The sequence below is a fragment of the Anser brachyrhynchus genome, assembly GCF_964034855.1.
Source record: "Anser brachyrhynchus genome assembly, chromosome: Z".
NCBI lineage: Eukaryota > Metazoa > Chordata > Aves > Anseriformes > Anatidae > Anser > Anser brachyrhynchus.
The window spans coordinates 66,391,638-66,416,252 of NC_137697.1; the positions used below are offsets into that span (position 1 = coordinate 66,391,638).

Below are 24,615 nucleotides of genomic sequence, written 5' to 3' on the forward strand. Positions count from 1 at the left end.
TCCATTAGAAATTGTTTGTGTTTAAAATGTGACAAGTTGCAAGTGCATAGAACACTTTTTGCTCTGTAGAAGAAAAATGGTCTGGACTTTTTCAGGGTGTTAAGCAACAGAGAATGAAAGAACAATAACATTTAACAATTACTGAGTTTAAAAACTTTTTTACGTGTTAGTCAAATTTATCCAAGTCTTAAAAAAACATTCAAGTCTCCTTAGCATTAGAGAAGTCAGGAAAGACAAAACTGAAAGCAGTTTTTACTGCTGGTATTTTTAAACCAGGAACAGTTGTCCTATTTCCAGTGCTTTTATTTCCCATTATTCCACCTGTAAATCATCTTGGTCCAGAAGCTTTTGTGTTCCCCCTGTGTTGCAGTGACCTGCTTGGATGTAAATGCTACCAGCGTAAACAAACGCTCACTGAGCAGCATGTCTTTCAATAAGTGGAGTCAGCAACACCTCAGAATGAGCTTGTGCATTGTTGTGGATGCTACCAAGCATAAGGCATGTGACAACTGCTGCATATGTACAGGCAGCAGGTCTAAAATGGAAGAAAATATTTTATTATTTCCCACAGTGTACTGTGGGTACTGATAAGCTGTGGAAGTCATTTATCCAAGGATATTTGGACCCCAGAGCAGGGTCCTCCATAAAAGTGACAGGTAAACTCATGAAGAATTACAGGTCACTCTTAAATGCAGAGAAAAAGGTGTAGTGTCTAGACACTTCTGATTGTCAGAAGCTGGGCAGATAGTAAGGCAAGAGATTAACTTTAGGCTTTTCCTAGTTCAGAAAAATCCTTCCCTTCACTCACTGCTACATGTTACTGGACGTAGGTACTAGGGCAGGCAATCTGATTTAGGCAAATATTGTTTTCTTACGGCACTACTGCCTGGGCTTCATGGATTTAGTATAATAATATCTTTAATACTCTTTTCCAGTTTTAAACTAGATCTGAATTTAGTTTGAATTTCGAACTGAATTACTGTTTTAGCTCCATACTTACCTTGGCTCTTTTTTCTTAGGATGTTAAGTCAGTTCTTCACTTCAAACTTTAACTACTTCAGACTTCACGCAGAAATTAGTAGTAGCAAGCAGCACAAGTTGTTTTGAGTGAGGAATAGTTCCAAGATATATTCAGGTGATCAAACTACTCAAATGCATTGTTTCATTAACTACTCTTATGCTCTTTCATGAACTTGGACTAATTTTAGAGCTAAGAGATAAATTAGCAATTCACAGTATATGCTTACCAGATGCTGTTGACAAATGCAGATAAAACAGCAACACAGTCAGGCTGAAAAGAACATTTGAAGATCACCTTGTCCCTTCAATATTAAAGACTAAGCTAGACAACAGAAGTAATACATTCATTCACCCTGTGCCATTATTAAATTAGCCAAGCTGAGAGTATAGACATAATACTGTACAAGAGTTTTATTGGTATGAGCTCCAGTCCCCATAATTTAGCAAACAAATTGAATAATTCTGACAGGGTTGTTCTGTCTGGCTGCTCGTGGTGAAAGTTTCCAAATGTTGGACTCAGTTATTTACAAATTACATATCTTTTCTCCATACATTTCCTGACTCCATCAGACGAGTGTTCTGCAGAAGATGAAGACATGTTTTTCACGCAAAATCATGTACGCCCGTTTGCAAGCCAGCAGATCTGTTTTAAAACAAGTCACTGTCCCAGTCACTCCATAATGGTTTATTTTCATGCCTGTTCGGTGTAAGTCAGAGACTGATGCAGAGGGCAAGAATGGCTAGTGCAAAGGGACCATCTTGCATAGGTGAAGCACAAGTCAAAATCCAGACATGTTCATTCCTTTCTATTTTTGTCTTCCTCCCAGAGATATGTGATGTGTTTTGTGGAGTGTATGTTTTTGTTTTTGTTTTTTTTTAAAGGCATACACTGGCTTTAAAAAAAAAAAAAAAAAAAAAAAAGCTGGGGGAAGGCAGCCATCCAGGTTTCTGAGTTTCCAGCCATCTCATGTCTTGTCTAATCATTAGGACATTCCCCTCAGGAGAAAAGATATTTGAAAATGAGAATCCCATCAAAATTAAGAGACACCTACGTTGTTGTTTTTTTTTTTGTTGTTTTGTTGTTGTTGTTTTTTTCCTAGAACCTACATAAATCTATTAAAAAGAGAGCTGCTATTCCTAGCATGTCTTTTAATCATAGTGCCCATGCTTGTGTATTATGCAGGATCCATTGCTACCTGTCTTTTATTAATATAACTGTGACTGACAATGAAAACTTAACTGTGATTTAGCTGATCCATATGGTATGAAACATATCTTACTTCTATTTTGTGCACTTTTTTTGCTGCTAGAAGGCTAGCAAAAGGCTAGCCTGTAGCCGTAAGTAGAGGAGACAGGTAGAATCCAGTCAGCCAGCAAAAGATTTGTTGAACAACAAAACTAGAGTAAACTACTATTAAATCTGACTAGAAAGTTTGTTCTAAAATACTATTTCAGATTGCAATTACTGTTACCATTTTCACTGTCGTTTCAATTAGTTTTCCATCATTATTTTCTGATCCTCTTTCTATCCTGCAAAACATTTTTCCTTCTGTGTATTTTTTTAAAGGATGATTTCCACTATTATTAGATCATGCCAATTCCTAAAATATTTGCCTGAGAGCTTTTGCTTCTCCACTGGGAGAAGACATCAAAGGAACTATTATCGAATTGATTTGTATTTTGTATTTTTCTTCCATGAAAAATGAGGTCATCATGACACAGGATGAGGAAAAATAAATAAAAGATGCATATTCTTTAGATTCAATATGATCTGTTAATAACAACTAAGAATGTTTTGTTAGCTTTTTTTTTTTTCTTGAAAGATGTTTACTTAATAGGAATATTAAGGTTTTGTTGTTGTTGTTGTTTTGTTATTGGGGGATTTTTTTGGTTGGTTCCTTGGTTTCATTTTACCTAAAGTATAAAGAACATTGGAACATTGAAATACAGTGACATAGCTCACTAGAATATAGAGATTGAATAAATTGTCCAAATGAAGTGGGACACTGAAATTTTCTTAAGATTTATGGTTAGACAGACTCCCTTGTCTCTGTAGTTAAGGCTGAAAAACTAACCACTTAATTGCAAGCAATATGGATCTCCTGTGCAGCCATTTCAAATGATGCTTAACTCAAACAAATTAGTCAGTTTCTAAAAACTGAGATGGGCAGATCTTCAGCTTTCTTAATTCTTTTGTCAAATGTAGATCTATACTATTTCATGTTACTATGTGAATGAAAGACAGTTGAAAGAATTGTGATTATTTTATAAATCTGTCAAGTAAATTCCCAGGAAAATCAACTGAATTTTCACATACAATGGTGAAGACAAAGTAGATTGATGTATGTCAGCAACATGTCCCAAATCCATAATCCTTCTAATGATTTTTTGTTAGTTATCAAAATGCATTTAAGTTGCAGTCAAACTACTGACCAAACCGGGGGGGGGGGGGGGGGGGGGGGGGGGGGAATGCCTGCTTGAATTGAATAATCATACTTTACAATCATACTTTAGCCGCAAGACAGTACCTTTCAAATAGCATTTCTAGTGGAAGAATCACCATAATTTTTGGGATCTTGTGATACTGTTTCCTTGGTAATTGTTAATTTTTCTAGAAGGAAATTGTGAAATCTGTAGATTTTCATAGTAAGAAAGAAGCTCTTTTATCTTCATTTAGGGCACCTACTTCATGTTTCTAATACAGCAAAAAGTTTGGCTAATTAAAGCATTACCTGAAGTTTCAGTCATCTACTTGTAATTTGTAATGTATTGGCTGGCAAACTCAAAGCCCAGTGAATATTTCCTGTATCTCCAGTTCATTTATTTTCATTGTGAATACCAAAAAGACCAACCTGCATACATGTAAGATAGTCAGTTCCTCAGAAAATCAATCTTAAATGGTGAGGCCAGCACAATTCCATGTCCCCTCTTTTCTTGCCAGGTAACCGGTTCAGGAATATTTACAAGATGAGTTAGTTAGCATGCTACATAGCAAATAATTCATAAGCCCAAACTACACTGTCTCTTCTGTCATTGCTGGTGTTCACAAGGATCATAGCTTATACTAAAATTCTTTGCAGTCTCTAAAATATTTCTTACGCATCATGTATTCTGGTAACTTGCTTAGTCCAGATGACAGAGTGCAAAAGATAGATCTGAGTTTTGCATGGGACCTCATAATTTTTGTTGCATTACAATTTTTTTTAACATTTATAGAATGTGGCCGTATTTATAGGATCTCCTATATCTCTGTATTTATAGGATCTCCTATATGTTGTAGGTCCTCGCATTACAGTGCAAAACAAGTATAAATTGAATGGATGTAAATTGCTACTGTTACATATTTGCTTTCAGGGAGCTGTAACTGATTTCTTCTAGAACATGGCAATAGACAACCAGCTGTAATATAAAGTTGTTTGCGTTTTTCCCTGAGTAAAATACACTTTTTAGTGAATTTAGGCTGCCTTACCTTATCATGTACTGTTTATCACAAATTATTTGACAATCCATAAGCTGGACTGTGCTCACAAGATGTTTCTGTTTGACTTGGCACCTTCTACTCCATCACTCAGATGAGCAAAACCTATAGGGATTTTTCTCCCACCATAACGTGGGTGGAGAGGAGTGGCAGCACTGATGATAGTTGTGGAAGAAGAAAGGCCCCCATGCCCTTGCAGCCTTATATTGGCTGCACCATGAACATGGTGCTCTGACTGAGGCAAGTGGTCCTCTTCACCTGCTTCCTTCCCCAACTCCACAGACTTCATTTTTGTAACAGAAGAGCCCCTTGAAAGTGGCAGAATACGGAGGTCAGTGGGAAGAGTACATGGCTCCTTGTATGGGAATCCAGTGCTGCCACTATAGGAAATATGGCAGAGCTGCCTGGGAAAGCCGCAGTTCCTTAGCTATGGGAAGAACAAGGTTGGACCTGAGCTTAGCATCTCCACAAAGAGGGAAAAGGTGTCCTGCTTGCCTAGGTTGTCTCTTTGGCTGTGTTAGACTTACAGAAAATTGAATAATTAAACCTAAAGGTACAAGAGTGTGATGGGATTTGCTTTTGCTGTCATGTTAATACGAAAGCTAGAATTTCAGAGACCAGCCCTGGTCACAAGAAGAGCTATGTGGTCTCAGAGATTAGAGAGCTACAGCATTAAGCAAGCCTTGTGTATCCTTACATGATAAACATCTTCATGAAGGATGTACAAATGAACCAAAAATCTACTGTTGTCAGATCTAGCTGACACAGTTAGTGATGTCTGGAGAAAAACTCGTATCATAAAACAAAAATATTAGTTGCCAGTCTAGTCTCTAGGCTCTGCTGACTGTATTGACATATATCAGTTAACTATTAATAGGAGCTTAGACAGCTACATGTAGATGCCTAAATATGAACTGCATGACACCCAGATTGCCCTGTTTTAGCATGAAGAATAAGACAAGCATCTGATGGTTATTTGGGCCAGTTAGCTTTCTCTAACTGTTATGTAATTTTCTCCAATTTGTTGAAATTGTTCCAGTTCTTTCTGACAAATGGAGTAGAAATTTGTCTCACATGTATAATCTCCATGTACTGAAATTATTCCTGAGAAAGACCTCTTAACTGTTTGATATTTCTGTGTCTCTAAAATTCCCTGCGATTTTCTAATATCTATGGTCATGGTAATAAAGTCTATCCAGTCTCTGTGCCCCACTGCTCAGGCCTATTTAAGACAAGGTTGTGCCATTTTTGTTGCTGTGCATTATGTCAAATACTGCACATTTTGTTTTGTTTAGTTTTTAATTCCTGCTGAAAATCTACTTCAGAATCCTAGTTTTCATTTTTAAAAGTTTCTAATTTAGGAGATGTAGAAATAAACTAAAAATCCTTTAAAAAGTCCTTGAAGATTTAATATGAGGAATAAATAACAGGAGTAAAAAATAATTCTTGAAACTACAATATTTTAAAACTATTTTCATGACTTGACTATCACTGGAGTCTGATGCTTCTAACTGCTTAGAATTGGATGTGTTAGCTCTGTAGCTTTACAGTGGCTTATTCACAAAAAGATGTAAATAAAGCAATGTCTGAACACAAATACTTAACTGCAGAGAACAAGAGAGTGTGTTACTTCTGAGGCAGTGGTACCCTCTAAGGATTTTTCAAGGATGCAGTTAGGTTAAGCAGAAGATCTGCAGGTGGAAGTTGCCCATGAGAAGAGTCACATCAATGAACATCTGCTCTTCATGGTTCACACAAATTCTAAGCACTATACAGTCATTCACCACTGTCAGAAATACCTGTGATATTTTGTTGATTATTGCATGTACTCCGGAAGTGTGTGAGAGATGGATTATAACTTTTCCTGATATTTATTTTTTTCACTCTTGCTTTTTCCATATATCACTAGAGTCCAAATAAGCATCAGAATGATGATTATTGGTGGGTTTTACCTCCTGCTTGCCTGGGTATTTACTATGTATTAATGTATTAGATTTCTGATTAAAAAACCTTATAATGTTTATTCTATTAGGATGGCTTGGGGATTTGGTACCTATTTCATCAGCTTGTATCACACACATCTCTTTTCTTTTTAATAGAGAGAGTGGAAATTATATGATTTTAAATGCAGGGTAAAGTATGACACTCCTGGAAATATTTCATGAAGAAATGAAATTTAGGACTGCTTATTTGCCTCTTTTCAAACAAGGGAATAGCCTGGTTTTGGCTGTAGTAACTGTCTCAGTTCCCCTAACTGAGGCCCAAAAAGCACGTCTTCCTCTGTTCAGGTCTCAGTACATGATTTCACCACAGGCCAAATCAAAAGTCCTGTCATAAACCACTCAACTGTAGAACCCTAGTCCAAAACAGAGGAGAGTAACAGCCATAAGAAAGCATAATGTTATTAGAGCAATGTGTGAGTAAAGAGACTAATTATTATTTTGTTTGTTTTCCAGCTATATTCGTTGCTTTAATGCAAGTACCTGTTTCATGAGATGACCTTGCTTCACTAATATCTGTGGTCTGTATCAAGCTACAGTATCACTGCTGTAAGTATGGCTTTCTGTTTTGTTTTTAGCCTAATAAGAAAGTAGTTTACTGCCTACTTAATATCTGGCAGGCTTTGAAATGATTCAAAGTGAAAGGCTTGTCATTGTTCAAAATATTTCAGATAAACCTGGCCAAGGCTGAGCGAATGTCAGGTTTGTACACTCTTATCAAAACCATAAAGTTAACAAGCTGGAGAAAATGAAGAAATCTTTGTAGCTGCATAATCTTAATTGCTATTTGTAGCTGTAACAGATAGATTAGAAAGCAATACTTGAATTAACAGACATTATTTTAGCTGAGACTGTCTCTTTAATAATTAACTCCAACTTATAGAAAAGGCATTCCAAAGCTGGAACCCTTCTTTCTTGTAGTCAGGTCTGCTATCATTATTTTTCCCTTGATGATGGATTATAGAGCAAAGTTAAAAAAATAAAATAAAAATGTAAAAAAGAGAACCTCAAGCCAGATTTTTAAATCCAGAGATAGGCAACAAATGTAAGTGCCCTGATTTCTGAAATGCTCAGCCTCTAGCAACTTTAATTTACTTTAAAGGAAGCTGCCAGGGGCTCAGCACCTGAAAATAAGGTCAGTTACTGAGGCACTTCGCTAAGGACTGATGATCCAGAGACAGGAGACACATAACCAGAGCATGGCATGCTCTGCCTGTTTGGGAGGAGAGAATATTCTGAATAGAAAAATAGAGGCGTACAGCCTTACACCTATTAAGCAATATCCACAACAGAAAGCAAAGTATCTTCATGGTACATAACGTGAACAATGACTTGATTTAGTTTTTTTTGTTTGTTTGTTCATTTAAGAAAAACAAAACAAAAAAACTGGAGGAAAAAAAAACACTGGTTTAAAAAAAAAAAATTTTTTTAAGGATAGCGTGATTTGAAAAGTCAAATTTCTGACCACTGTACCAAAGGTTTCCTTTCTGCTGTCTGGACTGCTCCTGAAGGGTGATAGGGTGATATATCCCCATTCTTTTCTCTTTTTTGTCACATTCAGGTAGAAATGCTACAATTAGCTTTATTTCCAGCATCAGCGTGAATGTCAGATCATAAGGCTACATTAAAGATGATTTTCTGTCTTTCTCAGCAGTCTCCTAAGGATGAGTATGGTAGTACTATCTTGTGTTTTGTTTGGGACAAATTTGTTTGGACATTTCTTTAAAACTGTTGAAAGGAGGGAAATAAAAACAGAATTTCCAGCAGTCCTGTCAAGTTACATTGCTGTGACCCTTCATTTCTTTTCAAGCTCCAGCGTGTATTTTTATCAGATATTGTGTCTAAATTTTGAGTCTTCTGGCTCTCCCCTACACAACGTTGTCCCATGGTAAAAGCTGTCCTGGCACTCATATTAAAAACATCAATATTTGAGGGTTCTTTAAATGACCTGTAGAAATTTGCCATAGGCAGACATATGCCTCAAAGCTGAGATGGAGCCTTGAAACATTCGCATTGTTTGTCCCCAAACTGGCAGTTACAATGTGAAAAATCCCGGAGATTCATTTTTGTGTTCTACTTTGCTGAAATTCTCCAGAGTTGTGTCCAGTTGCTCCAGTGATTCAAAGTGGTCAACAAGCACCAAGCAGCCCAGCAAGAAGCATGAGCAAGGCATGCAGCTGTGTGTGTTGAACACATGGCTAACGGGATTACCTCTTAAGCCCCAGATCAGTGTGCAATAACTCAGGTGTCCACAGTGGCCTGCTTTGAAGACCCTAATTTGAACAGGCAGGCCCGACAACAAATGTAGTTTTCCCTCAGAAACTGATTTATGAACTTCCTGGACTCTTCCCTACCCAGGCTTTGCTTATTGCAGCCAGAGATAAGGTTTGGATATGCTTGAAAAGCTAACAGTTTTGGAAGTGAAAAATCCTCCCAGCAAATGTAAAAAGCCAGACACAGCTGGTAAACTGAATGTAGTGGAGGCAAGAGATTGACAGGTTATTTTTTTATTGTCTGTTTTGTTTGCTTTGGTAGAGTCTTCAGTCTAACAGTCTAAGGCTGTGTTTTAATGCATTTGGATTGAACACTCTTGAATGTACTGCAGGAGTGAGCAGGAACCTCTAGGTATTTCCAAAGATGTTTTACAGGAGTTGCAGAACAGAGGGCTGTATAAACTGTTCCCTTCTGTAAAATAGATGATAGTTCCAGTGCTAATGGTGGTGAGAACTTTGTGAAAAATTTTGGAAAGTTTTGGGAATGTAAAAAGATTGTGATTCCACAGCACTTCTACATAAACTACTCCAATTCTGAACCACTCTTACTGTGAAGAGTAGTTTTCATTTTGCCCATTTTGAATTCCTTCACTTTTCTCCCAATGCAAGGAGTACCTCAGAAACAGATTATTCCAGGTCCCAATCAGCATCTCTAGCAATCATTTTATAAGCTGGCCACATTGTCTTTAATGTTACAATCTCAATAGAAACCTGTTTAATTTGATTGTGTGTGCACGTCTGCATGTTTATAAACACTGATCATTGAAAATAAGATATGAAAACATATAAAACTACAACTGTATTAAAGCAGTCTTTTGTTATTTTTATGTAAATTACAATGCTTCAATGGCAATTTTGAATAACAGACATTGGAAGGAATGAAAGAAGCACTGCTATTAGTATTCTGTCACATTTATAGATGATCATCTACTAAAATGTAGCTGTAAGCAATTTGTTATTTTCAAGGTTGCTTCAGAAATATTAGTTTCTATGTTTGCAGCCTATATATATATATATGTAGTTACAGGGATGTTTGTATCAAGTATAGCACCTCAGTTTTCACTGACTTTGGGAAAATTTATCTTTTGGCAACAGTTTCAGATGAATACAGATTTTCAAGAACACTCTTCCTGTTGGGATAATTTGAAAAATTTTGTTAGTGATCTCCAAGTGCACATGTGTTAATTGTGACAATGTAAATTAAAGCACACAGAAAAGATACCTACTGAATACAAATTAAGCAAAATAAATATGTGTTATATGCTGCCACCTTATGGTAGCAAAAGCTATGTGAGTCTTGATGTAATAAACTCCTGTAAAGGAAAAAAATACCAGAAAAATAGGTAATATTTCTCCTTTTGAGAATCCTGTATAAAGCCAAGTCTACTAAAAAGATCTTTTTAATGTAAGAGTTTAATTAAAAAAAAAATCACTGAAAATTATTGTAATTTCTCTGCAATATTACTTGCTTTTAAAAATCATAGAATCATTGAATCATTAAGGTTGGAAAAGGCCGCCAAGATCATCTGGTCCAACCATTCCCATACCACCAATATCACCCACTAAACCACATCGCTAAGTGCCATGTCCAACCTTTCTTTAGACACCTCCAGGGATGTTTCAGTAAATTTCAAAATTTTCATCCTAAGAGTGAGGATGTTAGTTGTTAGTGTCTGAAAGGTCATGTTTATTGGAGAATATGGAGATCTAGATATTTCTGGCAGGTTTGGACAAATAACTACTGAAGTGGTATCTTTGGTATTACATTTTGAACACGTAAGCATTCTGCCCATTTTTCTGGACAGAAGATGATCATTGTTATTATAGCCAACTAATACCAGAATGCATCTATTTTTTGTAAATGTCTAATAAATTCACTTCGTTAGCAATAGAACTTTAAGTTTATTTCACAAAATGTAAACTGTTAAACTGTATGTATGACTAAATATCTTCACAAAAGACCTGGAAGGAATATCCACACAAGACTGCTAGAGCTAAAGGTACCACATGTGCTTCAGATGTCCCTGAGCACTGGCTTGCTATAAACTGGGTGAGAAAATGAAACTACTACAATAACACAGAAATGTTTGCCCCATCCTTACACTCTTCCATTAGAACCTGCCTTTGGGCAGATGGATCTTTGCTCTGATCAGATTAAGCCAGTCCTCTGTTTACTGGCAGAAAAGCATTTAATGTTTATCTCCATTCTTAATAGTAATTAATTTAGTAAATATGATCCCAGAATACTGTAATGAAAGAACAATTGATACATACCTTTTTGCTATAAATAGTCAAACCGTGGTATTTATTGGAAAGCAATCTTAAGTATTTAGCAACAGCGTCAGATTTATTTACAGCACAAAGACAGACATACAAAAACTCTTTTGATGCCAAGTAATTTTCTGTTTGTTTATTTTTGTACTTCCGACTCTATGAAATACAAAGCACAAGAGCTCAGTTGATGGAAATGTCAGACTGAAAACATAAAAGTTTATGTTTATATGAATCTGAATCTGTGTTCTAGACCCCAGCTGGAAATGGATTTCAAATTGACAAAAATAACAACTGAAAGTATGTGCATTGCTTTGAAATGGCCAACTTCGGATAGTCTCAACAACCTCTAGACTCTTAAAGATAATAGGGTAGATAAAAACGGAGATTCCAAATTGTGTAGAGCTTTATACTGTAAGTTATCATATAGCAATTTCAAAATCAATTCAGTGTTGAACAGGAAGCCAATGTAATTCTCTCAGAACTCAAGTTTCATAGCAAGACCTCCTTGTGCATGCCAAATCACAGCATCTGGATTTTGTATGCCTAGGAAGAAATTGCATTTAGGGGAAATATTCAGAAAGTCATTCAGTAATCCAATTCTATATGCTAAGATACTGAAACAACATATGGTAACACATGCAGTAATGGCATTTTGTGAGCTGTAGTACAATGAACTAAATCTGGTCTTGAAGTTCCAAGGTCATATTCTTTACTCTGTTACGTATATAGCGTGTCAGTTTATCCAAAGCAGTATTTCCTACTTAAAGAGTCCAGTTCTTACTTTCATTGTTTTCCTTGTAATTTTTTGCCCTCCAGCTGTATGAGAAAACTTATTATCCATAATGAAAAGCTTGCATTTTCTTAAAATTAAGTACAAAACTCAAAAAAGTGTTTATAGATCCTGTCAGAGCTACTGTCTGTGGAGCTTTACTAAAAAGCTATTTTAAACAAGTTTGATGCTCAGCATATAACTTACTACCAAATTTTAAAGGATATAAAGTAGATTTATACAGATCTTGACGAATGCTACCCTACAGACCAAAACAGGAATTTAACTAAGAAAATGTAAAAATTCTATTATGAAATGCGTCAGTTGACTGAGACAGTCTCTGTAATATACCGCCATTTTGGTGCAGTTCATTTTAAGTGTATTTTAACATTTCTCTGTGGCTCCATTCAGGCTGCACAGCTTCAAGTAACTGAAGGTAGAATATGCTGTTCCATTGAGAGTATCTCAATCTTGTTTAAATAAAACTTTATAATTAGGACACCTCATATATATGAAATTATAAAAAAATAAAATCTTCAAATTGTTAAGAAGTAATGCAGTAATTTTTCCTTCCCTTCCATCTATCTCTTGCTGTTTAGATTGAAGCTGCTATAACAGGTTCCCCAACTAATTGTAAAGCCACCTTCAATTACTTTTCAGACCAATAGTACTACTTGAAACTTTTTGTTGTGCAGAAAAATGGATACTACTTTTTGATCAAATTTCTTTGTGCTTGATTCTTAATGTATTTATTCCAGTCTTCATAAGCACTACTGAATGGCACTAGAGCTGAAATATCTGTCCTTCCAAAGTACTTTAGGAACATTCACTGCGATGCTGGGCTTTTTTATGCTTCTTTTTTTTTCAGGTTGTTAATAAGTTGACAACTTCTGCATCACACTTCAGAATGACTATAGAAATTCTCCTGTTGTGTTTCAGAAAATATATGCATGTTTTAAAATGGCACTTAATGCAGCAAAGACAGTATTCTTCAACTTTTCTTTCTAGTCTTAGGCTATACAGTTCAAGTAATAATCGAAGCAAGCGTGCATAGACAGTTATTAGTTTCTTTTTTAATCAGTGAATTATTTAGATTTCTCCCTTCAGTGTTGTTCATTCTTCACAGAAAACCTGGTCATTAATATTTTTGTTTAAATGCTCTTTGAGAATTATGAGCAAGGTGAAGGGACTCATTTATTTCTTTAAACTACTCAAAATAGACTGGAGATGATCAGTTTGGCATAAAGGAAGATTGTAATATTCCAATGAAACAGAAGCTTTCCTGGAAGTTGTGGAGATGGAGGGGCAAAGGAGAAAGGTTTTGCATAATCATCTGATTATTTTAGCCATTTCTTTCAATGCTAGTTCTTAAATGAAGCTGGAGTTGAGCTGAAGGACTTAAGATGATCAGATTGTCCATAAGTGACATTGGTATATAAACTGAACCACTTGGGAATGGTGATGTATTTTCTGAAGCATTAAAAAGCAGAGGATAAAAATGTTAGGGTAGAGTATTATTGGTTAAAGCATGGTACTCAGTAATAGTAGGAGAAATTGCTAATCACAATTGAAATGACAGTGTAGAGTCTAATGTAAGATAGTAGATAACATAAAAAAAGGGAACAAGCTCTTACCTTTTTTTAAAGAGCTGATATAGCTGAAAAATATTTCAGTAGTAGAATCAATTAGACCTGTTAATATGATGAAAGAATATATTAGACAGCATGTATAAGCAGAGGCAGACAGCATGTTTTTCCCAGATGCCTTTGACAGTCAGACACTCCAGACTTAATACTTGATGACAGCTGTACTGACAAACCTCAGCTACTGGTCTTTGAGTTACCAATTTGATCCCAAGTAGCAAAATAGTCTTATGTGCTGGAATTCCACCATCCTCCTTGACCACAGAGAAGTATCTGTTCTACTAAACCAGAAGATATAGAAACATCCCTTTATCCCTTTAATGATCAGAAGACTTTTAATAATGAGAGTCAGTAGTTCAATTAATAGAGCACTCCTGTTTAGGAAAAGTTGTTCAGTTCCCAGCTGTGCGGGTGAGTAACACAAGCTTGAACCTTGATTTCCTCTGTCCTGGGGGAGTGCTGCACAGTCAACATATATAACATATCACTTGAGAAAGAACAGAGGGGTATTAGAAAGAGAGACAGACCTCAAAAAATTCAGGCAGTATGTAAGAAAATGTGTGAATAAACAGAAGGCATGAGTAAGCCAGAATACTGTAGTATCAGGTGTAAGAAAACATAAACTGCAGGTGAGCAATTGAGCAGTACTACAATCTAGGTCATCAGAAAATTAAAGTAATGCACAGTTGTATCTATTCCATGGTGATTCTTAGAATGTTTAAATTGTATTTTATAGCAAGTACAATCAAAGCTCATTTTTGAAAGGCATCAAGAAAGGTTGAAGGTAGTGTTAAGCATGAGAGGATTTCTAGTAACTCAGCTTTTTTTGTGGTGCCTTACCACAATTTATACATATATATGTATATATATATATATATTTAATCAAAATAAAGGTTATTGGTCATGATGATTAACGGGGATCTCAGTCAGGAATTTGCCGAGGAAAGGGATTATAGTGTTTCATTAAGTTAAGCAGTCCACACAAAGAAAAATATGAACATCTTTTGTGAAAGGAAGTAACATATTCTTGTTGATGTTTTCTGCAGGCGTGGGTTCTTCTCTTGCACTGTTAATCTGAATGTCTAACAATATGCAGACCTCAGTGAACTAACCCTCTTGAAATACAGTGCTGGCGCTGTCCCCCTGAAATATGTCTCTCACCTCACTGACAGATTATTTTGCTTAAATCAGAGACCTTCAATCAGTCTTGATATCTTGATTATTTTTACAAAATAATATATATATATGTGTATATACATATATATATAAATTGCTTTGTTCTATTTCTCTTAAACTCACGGCAAAAGCTCACATTCTTTTCTTTTCTATGAACAGAGTTTAACGATGAGTGCTTTAAACTTCATACCTGAGCTTCCTACTTACTGCTAAAATCCATGCAGTTCATTAAAGCCTATGTGCTCTATCAAATTTCAGGCTCTGCTAAGCATGTGTTACAACGGACTGCAAAATGTGTTTAGACAGACAGAGTTTAAATAATAGACAGAAAACTAAGATGTTAAGGATTCTGAGACATACCGACAGATGGTGAGGTTAACTACATGCCCTTCCATGATTTTTTTTCATAGAGTCTTTGATGGCTTATGTTACCTCAAGACATTGTTTCCTCCAGAGATAATGGCTTATGGCAAAGAGTTATGCTGTGTTAATGGAGTTGCAGAGACTGATGATCATTCTGTCATTGAATGAGTATCTGTCATCCCTGTCTCTGTCACCCCTCTTTGGTAAAACAACACTGTGTAATGTAAGAATTCTCATTCAAGGACAAGAATATTTTTAATTCATTTCATTCTTGTTCTGTACACCTGAGTATGATAACTGAAATGAATGGCAATAATATACTTAAGGAATCTCTCTCAAATAAGCCTTGAAGTACCACATGGAATTGGTATACATCTTAGCTTCTCTGATGACCTGGATGAACAGGTGTAAAAACAACTCGGTTAAGCAGGTTATTTCAGTCTCTGCTGTTTACTTAATATTAAATCCTTCTATGCCTATATTCATAATAGATTAGAGCTTTTTCCTGCTGCTGTTAAAAATAATTTCCAGGAGATCAAAGGGATTAAATAAAGGCACATTAGGAATTCTTGTGTTGGCCAGTAAAATAATTATTTTGTCATTCCTCCATCCTTATGTTTAAGGCAGTAATTATACATTTGTGCATTAATCACCATGAAAGCTGAGAGCTGAAAACTAAGAGAACTAAAGAAGGAATTCAGCTTAAAATTTCTAAAAAGTGGGCTATTGCTGTCCTTCCAGATTTGGTTGCTAAAATAGCAACTTGCTTTGGGATTAAAAATGTTAAAAACTTGCTTTGGGATTTGTGCTTATTTTACACTCACAGACCAGACTATGGTAGGGAACTGTATAATGGAAGGAGTGAAATGTTGGGACAACAAAGATCCTGTTTCACCACTTAATGTAAAAACAGTACGAAAGAGTGGGATTGAGTCCAAATGAAAATCCCAGAGCTGCAGAGAGGAAATCAAATGCCATTCATATGTTAGCATTGTAACCAACATGTTTTCCAGTTTCTTTGAAATTTGCTTATAAACATCAACTTATATTATTTATTTATGGCATTTAGTTAAAAATGCCAAGATAGATTTTACTGGCACAATTGTTAGGGACTTAAGAACAAGAAAAAATAAATAAAAATCAGTTAGCATCACTTTCTTTAATAATTTTAAAATCTTCCCGATACCATTTGCTCCTGCATCTTTTATTTCCTGTTCTCACAAAGTGAGAACACAAAACCTTCCTCCTTCCTCTATATGAAAATTTTATTAATGAGAATTAAGGAGAAAAGATTCTGTAAATACTGAAAGCTCAATATTCTTACAAGGTCCTCTTTTTCCCTTCCAATCATTTATCTTACAATTAATAAAAGCTACTGAGGATTTTATGATTAAAACAGGTTGGTTCCATTAGCTGTAAATTCTTTGCAAATGCACAAAAAAATAATAATATATTAGATTTAAAGTTGGTGGCCATTATTTTTTATTGTGCCTAGGCTACTTTTATCCCATAGTACCTTGCAGAGTGACTATACTGCTAAATATTATCTGGCATTGCAAAAGGATTTTCCAGGGAAATTAGTTATGTCCCTTGCCTGTACCACCAGTGTACAGTTATGAGGTACTACTGGTTCTTTCTTTCTCACTCTCTTTCTCTTTTGCTTTCTTTCTCTTTCTTTCTGCAGTATTCATATTCTATCATTGGAAGCATATTGTTATCCATTCCATTACTTTCAGAACCATAATTTAGGAAAGGACTAGCAGTAACATGTAAACAAGTAGGGGGGGCGTGACTTTGATTATCTCTAGATTTTTTTAATGAGCTGTATCAAATTCATTTGTCTGGTAGGCCATTTGTAACACACTATCCTTCCATTTCGGTATTAGACTCTGGTAACCATTGGATGCAATTCCAAAATCTTGCTTAAGCCCACACACTCAGTCTTGAGTTGGGTACTTTCTTTCTGCCTAAGCATACAAGTTCTCCAGCATTTTGTATGAAACAGAAAAATGTGTTCTATAGCATCCATTTCTCTGAATGGACTTCTGGGGCCCTGACAGCCAAGGATTCTCGAGTTAGATGTTAAATGAAGTTTGGTTTTGATGTAGAAGAAGCTGCAGTTATGAGATGCTATACTCTAAAAAAATAACTGTTTTAAACCTGTGAGCCACAGCACTCTGTTAATGGCAAGTACTGTAAGACATTCCACTCACGCAAACAAATATTTCTGTTTATTGAAATTGCAAGGCTTTCAATAAATGATCATTGGAAAGTTATTTTTAACCTTGCAAAATTTTGTGACTCCTAAACCTTAAATTAAAATGTCAGTGGCAGCAACTCTACCACAGTTTATTATTGATTACCACAAGAATTTTAGTGCAACTAGATTCAGTAAAAGCAGTCTCAAAAAGTACTTCAGGTTTCTGCATCTAGTGTACTGAAGTGGAAAAGCCTAATTCACTTCCCCTCTGTCTGTGATTGCAAATCTGGAAAAATTCTAAAAGTTAATGTGTGTACACTTGGTAGAAAGTATTATGAGAAAGTATATTTTAAAAATAGGTATTTTGGCCAAGATTTATATCTCTGCTGTGGATGGTAGATAAAAAAAAAAAAAAAACTTCAGGTTTTAGGTTTGATCAACAGAATTGCATCAGCCTCAAAACTGTATACATCTGAAATTCTTACAGTCCGCTGGCTGTGGTGCTTATTGTTCCCCTGTGCACATGCCTGGAGGTGTTTATCTGTTACAGATGGTCTCTTTATTCAATTCTGTGTGTGGTATACTTGGTGCAACCACTGTATTCTGTAAGTAGGATTTGCCCTGCTGTGAAGTAGCAGCTTTTCTTTGTTGATTTAACACTGTTCATAAAAGAGGTTAAGCACAAGTAAAACACAATTTAATTATTTTTAGCACTCATTTTCTACACAAGCTTAGAAAATCACTAGACTATAATATTAAATATAAACACATGTATTAGTAGTATAGCCTGGTTCTTGTGCAGTAGTGAAACTCACTGTAAACAATGGGTCAAACTTTATCCTTAAGTTTGATTACTGGGGTGTATACATTCGGTAACTATTTTCCTTTGGGAATTTTAAAAATAACGGCACTGCTGAGCAGCTTACAGCAATGAAGCCAGTAAGTTAAAGTTATTCATGTGAAGGTTTATTGGATCATACTTGTTTCCTGCCACCTGGTTTTCTAAATATGTTGGGAAAATATGCATGGAGAACGCTGCGGAAGTCAAAGCCGTATTTTATTTCTCTTGAATTTTTCAAAAAGTTTTACTTTTTCAATTAGGCTATTAACATTAGCTAGACTTTGTACATAGAAAGACTAACTAGTTCATGTTTCAACTCTTGTGAGAGACTTTGAATATAATAGAATATATAAATTTAGAACTTTATGAAATGCTGCATTTGTTCCAGCACACCTTTTTCATTTCTGATATATTGGTTCTCCCTGTTTTGTTTCAAGTACAGCTTAAAAGTTTGATTCATTATTAATATAAAGAAATGGATCTGATTGAGGTAATAGGATTTGAAACATTTTTGTATGACTGTCACACAAAATTATATTTAAAGAATTAGAAAACAATTGTTAAAACGTAATAAAAAATGCATTGAAAACCATGTTTTTCAGTCTCATTTTTCAATCAGGAGTAGCTGCACTGACTGAACACTGTTAGTCTGATTTATTCAGGTATTTAATGTGACTTTTAAGTTATTGACATGCATTTTATGAGATTTAAAAATGTGTTTATGAACCATTGGATTGATTGTTTGGGTCATTTTGATGAGTAACCAAATTAGTAGACCAACATGATTTTTAATGTGTCCAGTCTAATGGAATAGATGTTACCTTTCATATTAGCTAACAATAACAACTGCCATTTGAATATAAATTCATATAAATTACATCATAATATGCAAATCCATTTTGTCATTATGGATGCAGGTCTGTGAAGCCCAACAGTACAGCAAATACTAACATTTTGCTGTTAAGTGTTCAAAAACATAAAATAAATGAGGCATGGCTATTGATTGTCTTTGGCCTATATTATCTGCACAGGAACTATTAAGAAGGCTTTTCTATCTTCCTTTCATGCCTCATTTTCTCATTCTATCTAATGAAGAGCTTCACTTAAACTGTAATGTGCTACTGTCTTGAAAGTACATTTTTATGGCACTAAAAAGCTATAGTTGTACATTATGGTCTTTTTACTGCTGTGTTTATTGCTGTGTTGCATTGTATAGAATAATAAAATTTCGTACTGCAGGAGTTATTTGTTTAATTAATTTTTACTTGTGAAATATATTTTGGCCTCTATAAAGGCAACCTGCAATCCTGACTTCACAAAGCAGATGGTCAGCTGTAGCTCTGGACTTCAACTTGTAAAATTGAGGACTGTCCATCAGTATGCAGAATTGTGGAACATTCTGCATTTCTCTTCCTTTGTAGGTGTTAATAAAGTTCCAATGCATAGCTGGGTACACTACCAGTGAAAACGCTCCTTCATTAGTGATCCTTGATTTAGCTTCTAATTTCTTGAAATGCAGGTATTCTGCTAGATTAAAACTGGAAGTCTTGTAGCAAGGCATAGAGAGAAACAAAATAATTTAATTCAAAAATCACATTGAGAATGAATCTGAAAATGAGTTAGCATGCACTGAAATGTTTGGTCAAAACTTGCACGATATGAAATGATTTAACATCCTGACTGTAGGAGGTGATAACACTTAACCTTTGCAGACTATTTTGAGGTAGTCTACAGATTAAGAACTCTTGCTGGGGGATCTGTAATTTATTAGTGCTCACTATGTATTTATCTAAAATGTCCTTCAGTGCCGGATTCTGTAATTTGTTACTGGTAACTACCAGGTTTTTGCTAGAACTTGAAGAATACAAATACTCAAGGAAGGTCTCAAGCTTTTGATCCAGCATAGGACCTTCATCTAGAAGAAAATTCCATAAAGTAATAAGAAATGAGTGATGAGAGATATTCAAAATTGCAAATGAAATCTTTCCTCTATTTTTTTCCTCTTGAGGGAACAGATTTGGCATTATTAGGTAGGTCAGTAGGTCTTCTGTGTAAGATAATAATAAGCAATGAAAAAATCTGTGTTGTTTGGTTGGTTACACTCAGAGAAGTTTGAATTCTTGCGATTTTCTGGCACTTACTTGTGGGCATTATAAAAACACCTTCTCTATGCCACTCTAAGAGGATCTGTAACAAAATGTCAGTACCTCCGGGCCTAATCTAGAGCATGAAATGGACTGAGAGCAGCTCTGAGCAGAAGGACTTGGGCGTGCTGGTTGACAAGAAGCTCAACATGAGCTGGCAATGTGCACTTGCAGCCCAGAAAGCCAACCATATCCTGGGCTGCATCAAAAGAAGCATGGCCAGCAGGACAAGGGAGGTGATTCTCCCCCTCACTGTTGCTCTTGTGAGACCCCACCTGGAGCACTGCATTCAGTTCTGGGGGCCCCAGCACAAGAAGGACGTGGAAGTATAAGAATGCGCCCAGAGAAGGGCCAGGAGGATGATCAAGGGACTGGAGCACCTCTCCTATGAAGGCAGGCTGAGAAAATTGGTGTTGTTCAGCCTGGAGAAGAGAAGGCTCCAGGGAGACCTTACAGCGGCCTTCCAGTACCTAAAGGCGGCATACCGGGAAGCTGGGGAGGGACTCTTTGTCAGGAAGTGTGGTGATAGGGCAAGGAGTAATGGCATTAAACCAAAAGAGGGGAGATTTAAATTAGATATAAGGAAAAAATTCTTTACTCTGAGGGCGGTGAGGCACTGGAACAGGTTGCCCAGAGAAGCTGTGGATGCCCCATCCCTGGAGGTGTTCAAGGTCAGGTTGGATGAAGCTTTGAGCAACCTGATCTAGAGGGAGATGTAGGGTTTCTCTGTAGACTTTTGTTACTAAGAAATGTGAAGAGGGGGGTTTGAAAGAGTCCAAGATCCTAAGACTTCGTTATAGCTAGGTCATTCCTGACAAATTTGTGTCTAAGAGGCTAAATTTATTTGAGGTTGAAGTCCTCTATATTGCAGGCAGCATCTGTATTTATCTGCCAAATAATTCGTTTCTGCAAGTTGTATCAACATTTCTTGTCTGGTTTGCAGTGGAACTTTAAAGCAGTTAATCATTATTCTTCTAGTGTCAAGTTATGTACTACCTCCGTTGTCTCAACTGCTGAACAATCCAATGTACTTATCACAGCCTTTATTTGTAGATCGCATTTCCTAACCTTTCGTGATTCTTGTTTCTCTCTTAAATTATCCGTAGCTTGTGTATATTTTTCTTGAGAATTTAGCATTTCTTAGATATCAGCTTTCAGTGTATAGTAATGTGTAACAAAAATATTGTAAATGTAAATATTCACAATTATGTAAAATGGGTAACAATATTTAAAATACAATGTAAATATATCAAAAATATACAGAAGTATTTCTAACTCTGGTTATTAGAGAAAATTTAGGCACATGAAAAACAGAGTGGAACCGACCTGGAAATGAAGTATTTTTAAATATTAATGTAAGACCTATACTGAATATATAATCTATCTGAAGTTGTCACCAAGCTGAATGTCAAGTTGGAGCTTGCTGAGGAGATGTTGCCCCATCACCCAGATCATTAATGAAGTTGCTAAACAGAACTGGACCCAATATTGACCGCTGGGGTACCTTGCTGGTTACTGGCTTCCAACTAGATTTAGTTACACTGACCACTACCCTCTGTTCAGTCAGTTTTCAGTTCAGTGTCTGCTGATCTAGCCCATACATCAACAACTTGCCTATGAGGCTCATATGGGAGACAGTGTGAGAGACCCTACTGGAGTCTGGGTAGACAATACCCAGTGCTCTCCCCTCATCTATCAGATTAATCATTTTGTTGCAGATGTTTCTCTCTTTAGAGAATCCACGCTGACTCCCCATGGTGATTTTCTTGTTTTTCACATGCCTGGAAATTGTTTTCATGATTAGGTACTCCATCACTTTGCCAGGAGGCCAGGTGAGGTTGACCAGCCTGTAGTTGCTTGTGTCCTCCTTCTTTCCCTTTGTGAAGATAGGAGTGGCATTTGTTTTGTCAGTCTTTAGGCAGTTCTTCAAATTGCCATGATTTATCAGAGTGTATCAAAAGTGGCCCTGTAATAACATCTTCCATCTCCCTCAGCACTTGTGTGTGCATCCCATCAGGGCCCATGGACTTATGTATGTAAAATAATTAGGAATCTGAGACTACAACTCTATCTGCAACCATCTTTAGTTTTTTTAGTTAAATATGATAAATTTATCATATTTCTCTGTACATTAAATGTAGGCACAACTGCTACACTGACTGCAGCGACTACTAAAAGATAAGGACTATGCTCAGAAAATCATTGTTGCACAGCTTAAGCCAGTTGAAATTCAAAGATATCCCTGAGGAAGAGGTTTTGCAAAAATTCTCTGGTGTCTTTCAGAGTTGTCACTGTGAGAAATATCAGAGAAGCAAACATGAAAAATATGAACCGTAAATGCAAAGTAAACTTACTTTGATCAGTGAACGATTTGGCAGTATGAGTTGTGAATGCAAAAGAAATTTCTCTCTCTTGTTCCATCTACATTTTTCCTCTGAACACAAAAGTACCTACTCATAAGTGCCTCCAGTAAACACCTCACACTTCACTGAGTCAGAGATTCAGGTGGCATTTGTGCTTTCCCTTTGCATTTTCCCAAGTAAAGGTGCAGAAACTGTCTCTCGGTATACAGACAATGCACTTGTTTAGTAAATGAGCAGTGTAGATGGGAGGTAGCCCCATCACGGGCATTAATGCTGAAGTCTGAAAAGGGCTGTGGTAAGTCCTGATTTAACATTTTATTAAATCATTTATAAAGACAGACAACATGTAAAATACAAGTGTAATTTCTTCTCTAACACTGATCAAACTAGAAAGTGCAGATTTAACATGGTTGCAGCATTAGTGGCATCACTAAGAAGAATTCTAGGTGTACTGTTTTTCTTCCCACCAGTCTCCTCAGCCCAGTGCCAATAATGGTAAAAGCTTATAGGTGAGATCGAATACAAATTTCATTTAACATGCAAGCTCTGTAACGTAGCTTCTTTTATTAGACCTCTTACTTAATGCAATACTTCAGTTGCAGATTCAGGCTGCATCTGTCTGTCTGGCACACCTATTCCTCACTGAGTGCCTGCTGATATTTCTCAGGTTTGTCGTTTCTTTATTTACACTGGAGCTCATTTGTTTTATCCAAAAGCTCTTTTCAAAATGCCTGTAGTACACAAAAACACACTTTATCAACAGATAGTATGTTGCCATGCAGATGTGAGTTTCAAGAAGCATTCTTATGGCATAAGAATGTTATCCATTAGAGTGATAAAAAAAGCATTTTTGTTAAATACATACAGCTGTCTAAAAATCCAGTAGCATGTGTTACTTTCAAACACTATTAATACACTTTCAGGAACAGAAATCCTTACATCTGAAGCATTAATTCCATTGACCATATTCTTGAAGTTTGTTTCTAACAATATCATTGCCATATCATATAGCAACTGACTTTTTAGAATAGGAAATTTCAGATAAGGAGTTACAGTGTTTCTGAATTGAGGAATAATGAAAATATGGTCACTGGTAATAAGTAAAGCCTGATTTCTGCTGAGAGGAAATCCTAAATCCTGTGTTGTTGTTTGTTTGTTTGTTGACTGTTTTCAAACTGGAGTTTGTAACTTTCCTATATATTCAAAAAGATCATGTTTTATGACACCCAGCACCTATATGCCACCTGATTCTTCTGTTAAAAATTCAGTGGGTGCCTACATGCAGTCAGTTTAAGAAAATAATCAGTTTCCAAGCCCACTGCCCTTAGGATCCATCCGTTGTCTTGACCAAGCCATAACTTGGTTTTGCACTTCAGTTGCAGCTAGAGACAGACTCTTGTCCTTTCAGCTGAAATATGTATATGTGCATAGCATCCTGCAAGAAAGTGTACCACCTACATTTAATGTAATCAAACTGATTGTGTTAGGTAGAAGTGTGCTCCATATATATTGACAAATCAATTAAGACATTTATTTTCAGCTACTGGTAAGACTCCACGGATGTCAGGCAACAGATCTGTTAACCGGTTAATAGCTTCATAGTAGATCTCCTGGTGATAGCTTCTCTTTCTGCAGGTACCATCTCATTTTCTCTGTGGCACACAATTAAAATCAAGCCTCCACATTCTTTGATTACACTGAGAAGCTAAGTTTGTCTATAAATAGTCCCTTAGAAATGAATAGGTGCTGTTCAGTGAGTAAGATAGCAGATTAGCTCTAAACATTTCTGGTTGCAATAGGATGTATATGTATCACAGCATAAAAAAAAAATAAAATCCTCAAAATTTCAAATTCTGGTTTTTGATTCCTCAGCTGTCTTGCCATGTTGCTCAATTGTAAGATATTGCTGACTTCTTAGCTGGGAAGGCGCCTAAATTACTTAGCAAAAATGTGATTTTCACCATGAGAATTTCTTTATTTGCTCAGACCTCAACAGTAATCTCAACAGTACTCTGTTCCCAGCATTGCTAAGAGAAAGTTAGGATATATGTATGCAGTGAGCAGTGTCTTG

The 24,615-nt window shown here is 36.0% G+C and overlaps 1 protein-coding gene across 18 annotated transcripts in view; it reads left to right on the forward strand.

Moving 5' to 3' along the window:
* LINGO2 (leucine rich repeat and Ig domain containing 2) overlaps positions 1–24,615 on the forward strand; it is a 537,865-nt gene that overhangs the window by 260,445 nt on the left and 252,805 nt on the right. For all 18 annotated transcript variants that reach the window (XM_080574197.1, XM_080574196.1, XM_080574198.1 and 15 more), the window contains exon 3: positions 6,955–7,047. The gene's annotated coding sequence lies outside the window, so the exon portion shown is untranslated. The remainder of the gene's footprint in view (positions 1–6,954; positions 7,048–24,615) is intronic.